Here is a 15,627-nt window from a genome sequence, read left to right on the forward strand (position 1 = left end):
GTTCAAATTAAAATCTGTAAAATCTTGAAAAAACCCAAAGAATTGAAATTTTTTGAAGGGATTATGGCAAAAAGACACAATGCCAAAACATTCAGTGTACAGTGGAAGAAGAATGATAAGTCACAGAACACAAATTACCTCAAAGATATTATTTATGATGTATCTATTTTGTCAGGGAATTGAACTCATGACCCAGGTTTTGGAAAGTGCTGGGCTTGCCTACTGAGTCACAGAAAAATCTCATTTACTGTCAGTAGTAGTCATTTTAAACTCAGCTGGGAAAGCTTTCAGACAAAGGGCCTTCACCTTGAAAGATTAAACTGAGGATACTATTAAATGAGAAAATCAATGACAACTAGTTAAATAAAAAAGAATCTCTCAAATGAAGATAAATAATTGGCTGAATTTGTCCCTTGTGTATCTCTGTTTCTTTCATTAGAGACACTCCAGGACTAGGTTTGCCTCTGTATGCAGCAGAACACAGAAGACAAGCAAATAAAAAAATGTACTGTATAATACAAAATGACAAGCAGTCACCTAGGGAAGTGTTGAGGTTAAAACTTGCTTCATAGTTGCAGATTTCTAAAAAAGATCTGAATTATCACTATTTTAATCTGAAAAACATGAAGCAAGCCTTGTACAGCAAGGCCTCTGTTATATCATAAGTTCTTGGAGTTTCAAGTCAAGGAAAATGAGAAGCAAATCCTAACTTAGTTTTTACATAGCACAGAAATCTGAAACGATAAAGACCATTCTAATAGTGAGTACAGTCAACTGAGTTCTAGGTTATTAGAGGATAAAACCCCAAACCTTTTATATATGAGTGTGTATATATTTAAAAATACAAAATAAACATATTCAAAAAAGGGAAAAGCAGCAGCTAGCAGGGTAAACTGCTTACAGTATGCAGAAAGATTGAATATGTATGAGAAACAGCATCTAATAGGCTTGTATCTCAAAATATATTATATAATAAAATGGAATAAAGAGTCAACTTTTTTTTTATCTTGAAGCAATATTATGCTTCACAAATCCTTTAGTAGTCTCAGAGTCAAAAACTGTGAATAAATGTGATCTAGTTCATACATCATAGTGTGATTTTCAGAAAGCTTTTGATAAGGTTGCTTGCCACATTCTGAGAAACATAAAACTGTTGTGGGAAAAGAGATATATCCTTTTATGCATTAATGGTTCTTTAAAATAGAGTAAAAATACAAATAAGTGGCAATTTTTCAGTTGAGGATAACATGGTGGAAATTCTTATCCTCAGGGACATGAACATGATACTTAAACTCTTCAATATAGTCATAAAATATCAAGGAAAAGGTGGTGATTATCAGGGTAGAAAAATTTGCAAATGATAAATAATTACTGAAGATCATTAACTTGAAGCAAACTGTGAAGAACTAAAAAAGAATTTCATGTCACTATCTGATCAAACAAATCTAGAAGAAAATTCCTATCAGCTAACATAAATATTATACAGAAAAAAAAACCCCACCCTAATTGTTACTTTCAGTCAGAAAAATAAAGGCTGAGGTGAGTAATTCTTAAAGGATGGCTTTTGAGTGCTATTTAGCCGCCACAGTGGCAAACAAAAAGCTGGGAATTGTTAGGAACAGAATAGGAAGAAAACCAGAAAATATGATTAGGTTACCGTGCAAACGGATGGTGTGTTCATGTACTGGATGCATTTCAGTGTAAAATTCTAGTTGTCCAGTCTCCAAAGAGATATAGTGGAATTAGAAAAGAGACAGGAGAGGATGATGGGCTGAGGAAGAGATTACCAGCTCTTCAGCTTGGAGCAGAACTGTGGGTAGCAGTCTATAGACACTGAGTTCACTGCTTTTCACAGCTTACAATCTGAAAAGTAAACCCTTGTCACATGGTGGTCTACGGAACATGAAAGAATATTTTTTTCCCACAGTTTATTTACAGTATGAAGTTCCAGATGAAATATGTCAAAAGGCTCTTATGCAGAACTAGTAAAAGGTATGTCCATCTGAGTCTCGTCTTGATAAAAGATTCACCGTCCTTAAAACATTGACAACGGTGATTTGGGACCCCATTTCAGAGAGGCTTCAACATATACTTCTGCTGTGTCTTAGGCTTCAGGGCCCAGATCCCTTCAGTCTAACTCTCAGCCTCAGAGTTGGCTTAAGTGCCTTTAGATGTTCCTGTACATGACAGAAAAACAAAACTTTTGTACTGAATTCTGCAAGCCGGAAATTGCTTAGGTCATATTTTCAAAATGTCAAATAATTGGTGAATATAGCACCTTCATAGGTGTTATGTCTACCTTCTCTCCCAATATTCTGCTACTTATTTCTACCCCCACAGTGAGGCAGATATCAGATATCAGACACATTTAGTTTGGGGTTAGAAATGAAATCAAGTTAGGGATTCATACCAAGAGGGCCTGTTTTTTTTTGGTTTTCTTTTTTTTTTCTTTTTTTCCCTTGAAAGTTGCAGCAATTCCACAGCCTTGTTCACAATTCATCCCATGAAAGGCTAGTGCCAGAGCAGGTGAGAGGGAAGGAAGTTAGTTACAGCACAGTGCTGGAAAGAGTCAGGTTGGAAATATCTTTGTTCAGTACTGCCATCCACTTCTTACAGTGTAAAACCATAGCCTCCAACACCTCAGCTGGATAAGATGAATCATTAATTCAAAGCTTTTAAAAAGTATTCACCATATTCAGATGTAGGATTCATTCAAGCTAGACTTCAAAACTGTGTGGTCTGACCCCTTATAGGTGCTCTACTGTTAAGTGTTTAACTGAAAAAATTGAAGTTAAAGGGGTCTGTAATTATATTCTTGGAGTTGGCTGTTCCTGTGATTTAATGGTTTTTGATCTACAGATAACACACAGAAGCATTACAATGCAGCACAGAAAAGTGTTATTCATATGGAAAAGACCAGACCGTGTCTCATTTGTGAGAGGTATCAGATGTACCATTGCTAGTATTGTTCTTTTGGTGAATGTAGACAGTCTGTGTCAAATGGAAACCACGGAGTGGTACAAGTCTCTGGACTTCAGCTTTCATTTTAAAATTTTCATATTTGTTTTTCTTTCTGATCACTAGGTGGTTAGGGGAAAAATTATTCTCCTGACACCTTTGAGCTTTATGTGTAAATTTTATGCAAGATTGTTTTCTTATTTATGTCTACGTTCTGTGAACACTGGGGATTTTCAAGAACGGAGTTCTATTTATCTGCAAAATATAAGAATTCAGATACCCAAATACCCAAGCATAAAAGAAAATCAGTGTCTGTATGACCTTGCCATTAAAGAAAATAGACGAATTATGAACAATTTTCTACTAGGCATAGTCAGTTCATAGTCAGTTATTGTCACAATTTATGGGACTTCCTTTTCTTTTCAGAAAAAAAAAAAAAAGCTTTTTTCTATTCCTGTTCAACATGATCCTTCCACTGCATTGTGTCACCTTATGTTTGCTTCCACTGCAGACTGATGTGATAATATCAGGCATAAGCCAATGGCAAGCGATGAGCTGGAGAGGTGAAAGCTCTCTCTCATGTTGGGAACTACTTCTATTATTCAGTACTGAAAAACTTCATCTGATCATAATTGTCTGCTTGTTCTGACATCTCTATGAATTTAATATAAACATAGCAATATGTACCTGAATTTTAATTCAAAGTTGAATCTCACACTTAGATATTCATGGGAGCTGTATTTTTCAAAAGCTGGTAATTATTAATGACTGATTCATATAAGATAGTTTGAATTTCAGAGTTTTGAACTCTTCTGGTTAATTTTTATACCACTTTCTGAATTGCTATAAATTGATGAAGTAGTTTCCCCACTTTATTTCAAGACATATCTATTCTAAAATGGATCTGATCGATTTAATTTTCCCCTCAGTAGGATTTTACATTGGCAACTAAAAAAGTGTTTGTAGGAGTATCAACATCATCCTTAAATAAAAAAATTAGAAATAAATTATATACATTCAGAAATCAACCAATGAACAATTTAAAAAGAGAAGAGATTTTACAGCTTGTTGATGTAATTGGATATTCAGACAAGTCTCCAGGATGCTGAGTGTTTTCTTTATTTTATGCAAAAATTAAGCTTTCAACACCTAATGAACTATTTAAATATGCCTCTGCTAAAGGATACTTGACTATAGAGGTACTTCAAATTTAGGGGTGTTTTCATTTTTTGCTGTAAAGATTTCTAAGCACTTCACAAAGGTTTCTAGATTTCAGAAAAGAAGAGAAAGTGAATGTCTCATGAACTGCAAGGGACAGTAGAAAACTGATAACTTCAATGTACATTGAACCACAAGACCAGATAGATTTTATTAATCTGAAAGAAACAAACTATATTTTAATACTGTCAAACATATAATTTTGTGGTAATTAAGAGGCTTCATTTATGATTATTGGAATATGAGCTAGAGCTGCAGTGGTTTTATATGTTTGGCAGCAGTGCAGAATGTTTCATCTGTAGTACTGTGTTTACAAAGGTCACTACAAATGTTAACCTTCCTGACCTTTAAAAACCCAGACCTTTGCCAAACACTAAGAAATGTTCAGTGACCAATTTATTCTTCAAGAATTTTAATACACTGAATGTAGTCCTGCAAGGTTAGCTTATCTAAAAGTACACTAGAATAAATATGAAAGGTAGCTGATCTGTAAGATTAGGAATTCTAGGATAAAGAAACATTGGCACGTGATGCTGAATTCTTGTTTTAGAATTGAAATTATGACTTCACAGAGATCATGTAAACTTGGACTGCTGTGTCTCCGGGTTTCAGTGACAGGGACAATGATGTAAAAGATAACCAGATAATAAATATTTATTAAAACCAGATTTCTCTCCATGTCATGGCCCTGTGCTCTATTCTTTTTCATTCTTCTCACAGCAGAAGCCATCAATCTACTGAAATCACAAGACAAGCATGATATAGCAATTGCAATACACAGGGAATCAGAACACTAAAATGATTACTATTACTAGTCTCTATATGCCAACTATCATGATGCTGAGCATCCACAGTCAGGGGGAAAGAATATCTGGGTTGAGCAAATTCAAGACTCTTATTCTCTTCAAAGTTCATTTTGTTTGTTTGTTGCTCTGTTTTTGTACTCAGCCTCACAAACAGTTCCCCCATACCACTCTGGGTAGCTCAGATTCCCTTTATGTTGAGTTTTCTTTCCAACAGCTCTGGTTACTCCCTGTACTTTTCCCTGAGCTTCAGGACCCATCTTCTCTGAGCCATCTTCCATTGTTGGGGTGTGTGGGTAACTCATAGTCCAGCTCCCTTTACTTGCTCTTTGTTGCACAGCAAAGAATGCAAACACCAGCAAAAAACACAACTATTAATGCAATGGGCTCTAGGTCTTCCTTCAGACCAAGAAAATACCTTATATACCACAGATTTCAAACAGATAGAAACAATTTTTGAAAAAGAAGCCAAACCATCTTTTTGTTCACTTCAATTTTACTGATTTTCAGTTTCCTGCTTTAGAGCGATTTGGAGGTTTTGTGTTTGGGTTTGTTTATTTTGTCCTTCATATTTTGGGTTGACTAAAGACAGACCTACTGAAATGCAATAGAATTGATTGTGTTTACGAAAGGATACAGCTTCATTTGTAAAAACCATTTCTAAATGTAGTGAGGTAAGTAAAGTACCCAGAAAATGAAGATTGGAACTTTGACCTATAGGAAGGTGAGAAGTGTGGAAGACTGTATGCCTTTAGAGATAAAAATCTTTCCAAAAACAAAGTCATTATGAAGAGTCTTTGGGTAATTAAAATACTTCTAATTTGAAAACACAATAAGAGATTTTGTGATATGTGATCTGCAGCAAGTGTTATATAATTTTAGTGCTACTCATCACAGATGAATTGCATCTCTAGTCAGAAAATATCTGTATGATCACATTGTGGAACAGATCTTTCGTTTGCACAAATTGGAGACTTCATTTTTATTAGCCATGACTCTAGCCCAAAGGATAAGCTTTGATAAAAGAGCAAATGGTCAGCAGCAAAAGATGAACAGACAAATGTAGGCTTCAAGGGATTAATACAAGAAAACTACAGGTCCTCACCTGAAGGCTTCAAAACTATCCTGTGTAAGTTGCTGAAAGGCTGTGAATCATATTGCATTAAAAAAATGCTCAGTATACCTTTGATCATTTACACTGTACATTCAATACAGATTAATAATTTAAATGCTGAGCCTGTAAAAGATAGGCACAACATTCTGCAGTAATTTTTTCTTCTGCTGTCTTTAAGTAGTACAAGAACACCCTTTCACCTCCACCTTTTATTCAGGTAGAAAACTCCAATAATTTTAGGCTAGTCTTGTACCCATACCGTATCATGACTTGCAGTGCCAACCTTGCTAAAGTTCTAGCACTCCTCTACACCTGTAAACAAGCTGGACATATTTAGATCCCAGGTACCAGACAGGATTCACCTGAGACTGTGGAAAGAGGTGGACAGTATGAGATGGACAATGTAATTGTGAGAATGTCATTAACTATGGACGGAGCACTCTGATATTTAGAAGGGGTCGGGCAGATGGAAATACTGCTGTATCTATCTTAGAAACAGATGATAAGGAACTACGAGTTGATACATTTCACTTCACTCACTAGAAAGACCAAGTGGCCCATCCTCTTGGAATCCATTTCCAAGTAAAAGAAACATAAGAAGATAATCAGGAGTAACCATCAAGGATGGTTGACTGGCTGGGTGGATGAAGGGTGAATGGTGGTCCCCAAGGGTTTTCACACCATCTCCCTCCATGCCATTATTTGAAAGCTGGATGTGTGCACTGGATGAGCTGACTAGTTTGTAAGTTGCAGTGCTGGTAGCACTGCCAGGCTCAATCAGCCATAATCAAAGGTTGGGTGCTCATCTGGTGGTCTGGAAAGAGTATAGAACTTGAAGAATTAGAGCCAAGAACCACAATACTCAACATCTTTAAAGGTGGTCTGGGTGATCACAAGACTTTTGGAAAAAATTTGCAGATGACTCTAATGTAAAAGGCATCTGACCCTTCAGTTCAGAGGGACCTTGATAAATTTGAGGATTAGGTTGAATGAAATCTAAGTTCACTCAGGAAAAAACACCATACCTCTTGGGTAAAAATCTGCTGCATCTGTTTACAGACTTTAGTCCTCCTGACTCCATATGGGGAAATTCACTATGTGCTCTAGAAATTTTCTTCCATCCCTTCCCCATCCTAAAGTGATTTTACTTTTAAAGAAATGTAAAAGTAAAAAGTCTTGCATTTTAACAAGATTTTCTGTACGTATCTGCAGTTTCAGAGATAATATCTTCTTGATGGCCAAGGGGCATATTTGCATGAAACTAGGTGCAGCTGAGGTGGTTTACTTATGTAACACTGGACAAAGAGGCTGATTGCTGCAATGTCTGCTCTCTTCTTGCTACACCTGTGCAGAACAGACATTTCTCTGCACCATAATAGGTTTTGACTAGATTGCCAGCAAATAATGTGGACAATGCAACCAGCAAACACATTGAATAGGGCTTACCTGTGTCAATTCTCTTTCAACATCTCATCTCATCTAGGTGAGGGACAAAACTCTCAGAGAAAAAGTGTGTTACAGCAAGTACCCTTGTTTGATTGATCTGTGTGGCTCGGACAAGTAAAAAATGGTATTTTTCTGGGCTGTGGGTGCACATTTCTGAGTCATGTTGAACTTCTTGTCAACCAACTCTGCCAAGTCCCGCTCCTCAATCAATTCTTGGACCAGTCCATATTTGTGCTTGGGATTGTTCTGAGGTGCAGGACTTGTACTTGACCTTGTTTATCAAAGATTCATGAGGGCTGATCTTGTCAGTGACGACCAATGGGAAGAAGGTGGTTAGTAACCCTGCCTTCCTATGTCCTCTGTTACCAGGACCTCCCTTCTATTTAGTTGCAGGCCCACATTTTCCTTAGTTCTCCTTTTGTTACTGATGTATTTGAAGAAAGTCTTTCTTGTCCTTGTCATTCATGGCCAGATTTAGTTCCAGATGGGCCTTGTCTTTCTTGTCTTATTTCTACTCACATGTGAAGATTACTGTAAATTCTGAATTTAAGTTAGAAAAATTTATATCTGACGTATTGTTTGCATAGGCACTGCTTTCGACAGGTATTTGAAACCCAAAAAATTTATCATGTTGTGCTCTTTCTCCAGTTATGTACAAATATTAAAACCTGACTTAGACATAGGTGATTAAGGCAGAGCTATATGAAATAATATCTTTTATCCTATAAAATATAGTTATATTAATTAATTTATATATTTATTTATATATCTTTTGGTTAGTCTTTTGAACTAGAAAATATTCTGCCATACCTACATGGTCCATAAACTTTTCCTTGCTGGGTAGTAGTATCATAGAGTCCATCTGTACAGGAATAAATGGAAAGAAAATCACCAAAACCCAGTGAGACTATGATAAAAATCATCAATTAGCTGAAATTTTGTGTTCAGTTTTACAAACATGTAATGATAAAAAAGATGATCAGTACTTTCAGAATGAGGCTGGAATGACCTTTATATTTCTGGATTAAATGGATTAATTTGTACCACTGTGCTCTGGCTTTCCCTCACAGTTGAGCAGCCTTGTTACAGCTTCAATTTAAGTAGGTCACAATTTATTTAAAAAAAATCTAGATTTAGAAACATTGGTAAGTAATGGGATTTTCAGGAATGCTAAGCTTCTGACACAAGTAAGTTGAAAAAAAACCAGCAATTAAAAAAATTCAACTTAGTGCTGTCTGCATGTGGATGTAATAATAGAATCATATATCTTTAGACAGCATTTTAGGCTCCTGTATTTGTAAAACTTGGTCTTAATGATGCTATTGAAACGCTATTATTGGATTACAGCCTGGATCATGTTCACCTTGAAAGAACCACTGAAAACTTATGGAAAACATAATTACCACAGAAACCAGTATTATGACTTCAAGAGGATAATTATAAAGAGCAGATAAACTCCTGAGAAACCAAGATCCTATTTTGATGTAAATGTTACTACTTATAATGAGTGAAGGGAAAATGACCTGGAAAAACTGTGGAAAGAAAAAATTGTTTTTAATGGGTTGTCTCTCAGAGTATGCTGTGACCTGTCTTATGATCTCTAGCTCCTTTGTTCTTTTCCTGTGGGTTCTATAAAAGAAAAAGCCCCAGTACTTATTTTGGGAAACTGAAACCAGTAGCTTTTCTTTTTTTTTTTTTTTTCCTCCTGTCACAGCAAGCTCAGCCCTCACGTACAGATCAGGGATTTTATTTATTCAACAAGTTGTGTCATCCTTCAAGAGTTAGAGCTTTTCCTTGCTGAATGCTGGTTTTGTTCTTAGAGTATCACACCAGTGATTCAAACATGGCTGCAAGACAAGTGAAAGCAACTGCACTGACCTCAAAAAGACACTTGAGTTATTGGAACAAACTAAATCCACTGATTGTTCAGAATTCAGGCCCCAGACTGGATTTGCAAGAGAAGGGTTGAGTGCTTTCTACTGCTGTGCTGTCCTGAGCAAGGGGAAAGGTTTGGGATGACTTCCATGCAGTCTCAGTCTGAGCTGAGAGAAACACAGAGTGGTGGGTCGGGCAGTCGGCCTTACGGCTTCCATGGCATTAGCACAAAAGCACTGTTTCCTCTGAGTTATGTCTCTGATACCTCTGGAATGCTGAGGTAATACTTTTGTTAGGGAAATGCTTGTCTCAGTAGAAAATCCTTTGATATTTATTTTTTATATATTTTTTTTCCCCAGTGTTGATAGAACTCAGCTACCATCAGCTAGGAAGAGAAAGCTCCTGTACTCAGAACATTTTTCTTTGCTTATACCAGCTTCAGGTAATATGAATATAGAGAACAGTCAGAAAAAAAATGTTTCCAGAACCTCTGTGTTTCTGACAAAAAAAATTGAGTTGGATATGCTTACTTATGCTTTTTAATTGAATGGATTTTTTTTAATGACAGTCTTGAGTGAATTTGACCTAAATTTAAAATAATATTGTTCTGACAGCTTAAATCCACCAATAAATATATTCAAAACTTTCAGTTTTCACTTTATTTATGCATTTTATATATAGAGGAACATTTATATTAAAAGGAAGAATGGTAATATTTGCTCTAGAAGAGTTTTTATGTACTTTGGGTTTTTTGAGCTTCTACCTATACAATACAAATCTAGTTTACAACAGCACCAGTCAAAATGCCACAATATCAGGGATTGTCAAAATTTTCCTTGGCTTTTTTATTTTTTTATCTGGGTTTTTCTTTCCTTTTTTTCCTGTTTGTGTTGTTTCAGCTGTTAAACTCTGATTTATGGAGGCAGTGCAGTAAATCACTGAATTACTCTGAAAAATTACCCTATTTTACATTCCTTAAGACTCCATTTCAAAAAGTAAACTCAAAAACATTTTACTTTCCAAACTGAGTGACTGGTTGACAGCCTGTTCTGCTGAGTTTGAAGTCTTTTAAGCAGATCACAGGTGAGGATACATTTATCATAATGGAAAATGCTTAGGAAAACAGAAAAAGAAACAAGAGGGCAAACTATGCATTGTTAAAAGTCTGTAATACCAGCCATAGTTACTCATCTTCTTTTCATTAGTGTTAACCATGATTTCCAATTATCCAAAGTACAAAGCAGAGGCAAATCAAAGCCAAAAAGAAAACAAAGCAAACATGTAGGGACTACTGTAAAAAAAGTGATCTCTAGAGCTTCAGGTATTTGAAGCAATTATCTCAGTGATATTTCCCTGTTACCTAACTACATAAAATCAGTGAGTAAACTCCTTTGGTTTGCAGCTGCTGTCTGTATCAAACAAAATATACTTGCAAACAAGAAAACTCTGCTTTTTTGGTTGTTTGGGTTTTTTTAAGGAATTAAATATGCAAATACTCTTAAGTTTGAAGCAGGGACTGACATTATTCCAGGATGTTTAATTTCATTGAACTGAGTGTTTGAGCATTAAGAAAGCATTCTCCTAATTTCATAGATATTAATTACTACAGAAACATGATTGATATTGTCAGAATAACCTGTTTGGGTTATTTCCTGACTAAACTGTGTGTGTTCATGGCTGAACCACAGGTTACCAAAGACAGCTCTGGTCAAATAACTGCAATCTTTTTTCCCAACTTTAAAATTTCTCCAACTCTTCTGTTTTTCTCTACCACAATCTTATCCCAATAAACAGCCCTTTCAGTTTACCACCATTTTGGTCCCAGTTTTGTTTGCTACATCCATATCTATGCTGTTATTTCTGATATTCTGATACCCATTCTGCTCCTTCTGGCAGTAACAGAATGGGTACTTTCCAGTTCTGGCATTTCTGGTACGGTTGCATAGGTCCCCCTGGCCTTACTCATTATTGCTGTGGTTGCATAGGTGTTGGTGGCTTGAAAAGCCAAACTACACAGAACATTCCTAATTCTACTTTGGTTATTCTCTGATAGAGTCGTATAAAGAGTATGCCTAGAGTAAATAGTTTGCAGAACCAGGTGGGTAAAGACAGTGTCTGATTTTTTATGAACAAATTATATATTTGAGGGATTCCACAAGAGGGGCTATAGTGGTCTCTGCAGTTTTCTATAGACACTGGAAATAGTAAACTCCAAATAAAACATAAGTAGTACTCCATCATTATTTGTTTAGAACCATTTTATCCCATGTTTTTTTCTTAATTCCATGCTGCACATTTTGCCGGATCCAACCTGAAGGGGGAATCCTGGTAGGCTAAAGAGTAATCTGCAACGCCCCATATGCCTATTTACTGAAACAAACAAAAAAGCAAACAAACAAACAATCACAGAACCAGAGAATATTCTGAGATGGAAGGGACCAATAAAGGGCATCGAGTGGAACCCTTGAATAAACCTGCTACTTTGTTTTTATTCTAAGTTTCATTGTAAAACTGCTTCAACAGCCAAGCCTTTCAAGTGACCTGGTAGGATCAATCTGCTGCAGAACAAAACTCTGTTAATAATACTTTAGCTTCATCAGCACTTCCATAACAAAGTTACTTTTACTTATTTGAAGTCTTTCTTACCTCCTAATCTATAAACTTTTCAGTATTTAACTTAAAAATGAACCTAAAATAGTTTAGCAGTTTATCCATAGTTTATACAGCAGCCAAAAGCATTTATGTGCGCTACTTTATTGAATTAAAAGAATGAAATTATACCATTTTTGAGTTAGCATATTCCAGCATATTTATTTTCAAATTGAAATTAAAAGAAAAACCCAATCAAAACCAGATAGATCCATAGGTATTCTTGTTAGAAAATAAACCCCATAGGAAAGAAAAATCCTAGAACTTACTGTGATGATGATAGATAAGATAGATTACACAGATGCTAAGATCTGATGAAAACACATTTGTATACCCTACATCAAACTATCAAAGATGTTTCATGACACTCACCTCTTTTAGTCTTCAAAAGCTAAAACTTCTAGCCACTGCATACAATCTTTCCTACAAGCATCAGCCAGTATTTTAGCATGTTCCCTTTCCCTATTTTATTCTTTTTAGCATATCCTCATACTTGCTGGCTTTCTCAATCACCTCCTGAACACAGCTGCCTGGCTGTGGCCACCCTGGACATTAAAAGGGCAAGTACCTTACTATGCACCTCCTAAATAACTTTTGTCTTTAATTATAGAAACATTGTTTTATTGCAAAAATTGAACAGTGGCTTTGGGGGGCATAATATATATGAAAAATCAGAAAAAAATCGGAGAAGAATTTTACCAATTTTCTTCATTTTTGAATTAGGTGGTGGACTCTTGACCTGGGCAGTTAAAGCCAGGTGGAGCTTTGCAGTTGTCTAATGTATTTCACAAAACTTAGCTGAGCATGATAGTTTGTACCTGGAAGAGCAATGGCTTCCAGAAATACATGCAGACTTCACATGAAGGCTTTAAAATGTGACAATACGCATAGCTGTCTGTGCTAGTCTCTGAATAAACTGATAAAGAGAAGAGTACTTTGACAGTACTGAACACTGAGTACTCCTATTCCAACAATTCTCAAATTAACTTTTCATGTGGCAGTTTGCTTGTCCCCAGCAAGTCTCACATTTTCAATAAATTGAATAAATCTACATGCTAGTTGTAGAAATAAATTTTTGAAGAATCACCTGTGGACTCTAGAGACTGCTCTCAATCTTAATATAATTGTCAGCAGAGTTCCTTATTGAGTAATGTTTAAAGGATTTCTGGAAATACATCAGAGGCCCAAAAACCTCTCAGGAAAAAAAAATGGGAAAAAGAAATTCTGAGAAAAAAATGGAGATAATGGAAGTTGCTATTTATAAGGCCTATTATTTAAAAAGAAAACAGAAAGAAAAAAAGTGGTCTGCAAAAGATACTGTAGCATTACATATTAATAAACATAAAGAATATTATACTTGATTAATTAAAATTTAATTTATTGTACAGATCAAAGTTTCAAGTACTGTTTATCACACGTGTACTAACAACAACATTTTACATGTGTTTAGATAAGACCTAAATAAATATTTGTGCCTTTAAGTTCCTCATATTATAGGGAAATTAATCAAGCTTCCATTTTCCATTAATCTTAGTGCAGTTACACTAATTTGCAAAGCATTCTACTACTACACAATATTGCATAAAATACCTAATAGAAAATGTGTTCAAACAGAAATATGTATTATGACTACTAAAGCACAGCATTTAAAGTTTCAAATACATATGAGTGAATAAATTTGCTCAAAGGTTTCTCTGAACATATTAGTGATTTATTTTGCCCTTGGAAGGACAAAACTGTGATTTGATTGAAATGGTGTCTCTTTCTTTAAGGAAAGAAAATTGTCATGGAGCAGAATTTTAATCATTTTTTACCCAACAATTGTTAGCTTCACTGGTATTTTGCCTATCACCAAATTTTGAGACTTCAAAGTGATGACAAATTATAATCCATTGATTCCAGTTGTTGTCATTTGTAACTGACACATTGCGAATGTAGAATTATTCATTTGATTGATTGAGATTTGTTTTAACAATGGGGCTTCAAACTGGGTTGTCTCTGTTTTCCTTGGAATAATTTTGGTTCACCTTCTAGAATGTTTTTCGTGCCGTCAGAAATAATTTAAAATTTGACATCGACTCTCCTCCACTTTTATCTATATTTCATTGTTTTCTTTTATTGACTTTTCTTTGTTTTCCTAATCTTAATCATGTGAAACTGAACATAATATCAGTGTGAAATAGAGTAACATACCCATAAAAATTGAGACTTTCTTTAAAGAGTTTTTACCCAGAAGTTCAGTTCTTTCTTTCTTTTTGTGTTTCTGTCTTTCAATACCTGGTGTGACAAATATTTGCAGCTGCTATTCCATAGCCATGTCACATAAGTCCTTCTCAGGGAAAACAGAGGCCCTTATGTTTTTGCTTTGTTTGAAAAACAAGAGTAATTGACTTCTAGAAGCTTTCCTCTGTAAAAACCTTATCTTGTGGATGCTTTCAAATCATTATATGTATAATAATTTGGCTGCCTGGGCTGAGCTCAAATGAAAATCCTTGCTAGCATTCTCTTAGTGTTCTGAAGAATTCTGACTATTATTTTTAAGGATCTTTTAAATGAAAGAGTTCCCTGCTATGCTTCCCTACTGTAAATGGGGTGATTTGGCTTTGAATGTCTGTGATGTAAGTTCAGATGTGATCAGGTAGTTAATTCCAGATAATTAACTCTGAAGAATTTGGGAAGTTCTTCCACAATAATTAGCTTCAGTGTGTTTGAGGAAAAATAGGAACTCTAAGTGGAACTTGGGGAAATGTATCTACAGATCCAATAGTAGTAAATATTGTGTGGGGATTACACATATGAGTAACAACCAGATTTCTCCCTTAAGATTTGTCCATTGGTCTGTAAGAATCACAGGCAATTCATTAACATATCTTCAGAATTAGAAACAGCTCACCAATTTCTTATTCAGAGTGTTGCACAGACAGAGGTATTTCTAGGGCTACCAGGTTTTTTTCCACAGCAATTTGACTTCCCAAACCAGCAAATCGGAGCTTTATAGCTGAAAAGTCACCCAACCTCTACCTTTTAAATACAAAACATAGAAACCTATCTTGAAAAAGAAGAGGAAAAAACGCAACCAATCAATCAACCAAGAAACCCAAACCACAAAACACCAAAAGAAACTATAAACATTTTCCTAATGAAGATATTCAACAGCCAGTTTTGGACTCTTTCCTTATTTTATCATTCAGTTGCTATGCTGGAGAATAAGAATTTGAGGTTTTATTCTAAACAGGTTAAGAAGAAGAAGATTACATGGTCTATTTAAAAATCAGCTGATATCCTATGCCAAAGCTTACCCAGTAGAATTCTGTAATATAACATGGGTGAGCTGGATTTGGGAGGAGAGCCCACAGCCTCTGGCAGTATGCCAGGTCTCGAATGAAAAGTGCAAATCATTCTGTTGGGGGAGGTGAGAGGGGAATAGAATAGAATGCTTTGCTTGGCTATATATAAAACCAATTAATTGCAAATTCTGTACATCTGTATTTGATATTATAGTTACAAATAAAAGCTTTGTTTATAAGAGGGGATTGTCATTTGAATTCAAACAAATTTTAATCG

The sequence above is a fragment of the Fringilla coelebs genome, assembly GCF_963513975.1.
Source record: "Fringilla coelebs genome assembly, chromosome: 5".
Lineage (NCBI taxonomy): Eukaryota > Metazoa > Chordata > Aves > Passeriformes > Fringillidae > Fringilla > Fringilla coelebs.